We start from the raw sequence: 1,346 nt of genomic DNA, 5'->3' as shown, positions 1-1,346 counted from the left end.
GCATTACTCCTTATCTGTAGCTTCTTGACAAATTAGGAAATTACTCTCATTCCGAAGCCGCCCTGGTCCCTGAGGACTTATTTTCTTTTCAACGTTCAAATCCACCCAAGAAGGTTGCTGATTTCAAGCGAAAGAAGATATCGAAGAAAATTCACAAAGGGAACTGTACTCTAACTTGCACTCTAAAACAAGTTCCATGATGAGTCCTAAAACTGGAAAAATTGTTGAGAGCAATGTGTCAACATTAGAAGGTAACATTTTGCAAAAGACTCGTCTTATTACGTTGTAAGTAAAACAAAACCTTGATTGTTTACTTTTAAGTTCTGTTGGACAAACCTCACTCACACACGCCCACACAAACATACACATAGATACACACATGCATACAGGCATGTTTGTATATATATATATTTACATATTTACATGAATATCTGTTTGTCAGTATGTATGTATGTATGTACGTATGTATGTATGTATGTATGTATGTATGTATGTATGTATGTGTGTGTGTGTGTGTTTATGTGACTGTGGACATGGTGAGGTATCACCTTTAGTCGAAGAAATCAACCCCAACATTTGTTCTTTGTAAGCCTAGTACTTATTCGATCGGTGTGCGGTGTGTTTTGCCAAACGTCTAACATGTATATGTATGCTTCTATGTATGTATGTATGTATGTAATGTGAAATAATAATTTCATTGTTAATAGCTTCACTATGTATATATTATATACGTAGTGAAAGTATTAATAGTGAAACTATTAAGACTGAAACTGTTATCTCACATTACATTAGAGATGTTATTGTTTCACTTTTGACACATAATGCCGAAACAGTCTAAGAGATTGCCCGGGCTTGCATGGGCAGGAAGTTGAAATCTTTTTTGGCGGGGGGACCCATGACACTCCATGCACCCTTAGTAGTGTATGTGTAGAATTTGAATGAAATCGGTTGGTTTGTTCTCGAGTTTTAGTGATGCACACATAGACAGACAGACAGATAGACAGTCTCACTTTTATATATATAGATGAGCGGGAAAAGATGTTTGGTTATTTTTCTCAGAGTAGATGACGTGGCTGTCACTGACCACTTACCTGATTTTTTTTGCCTTGTTTAATTAGATGAATGAGAGAAAACAGTTAACTTTCATTTGTCAGGAGCAGCTGTCAATGAATTTACGACCTTCCGACACACACGCATACACAGAGGGAAGATGCACGTATATATGTGTGTATTTATATATGCATATATAAGTGTGTATGTATGTATATATACATATATGCACGCGCGTGTGTGTGTGTGTGTGTTTGTGTGTGTGTTTGTGTGTATGTATGTATGTATGTATGTAT

Source organism: Octopus bimaculoides, chromosome 7 (genome assembly GCF_001194135.2).
Source record: "Octopus bimaculoides isolate UCB-OBI-ISO-001 chromosome 7, ASM119413v2, whole genome shotgun sequence".
Taxonomy (NCBI): Eukaryota; Metazoa; Mollusca; class Cephalopoda; order Octopoda; family Octopodidae; genus Octopus; species Octopus bimaculoides.
This window is presented reverse-complemented; position numbering follows the sequence as displayed.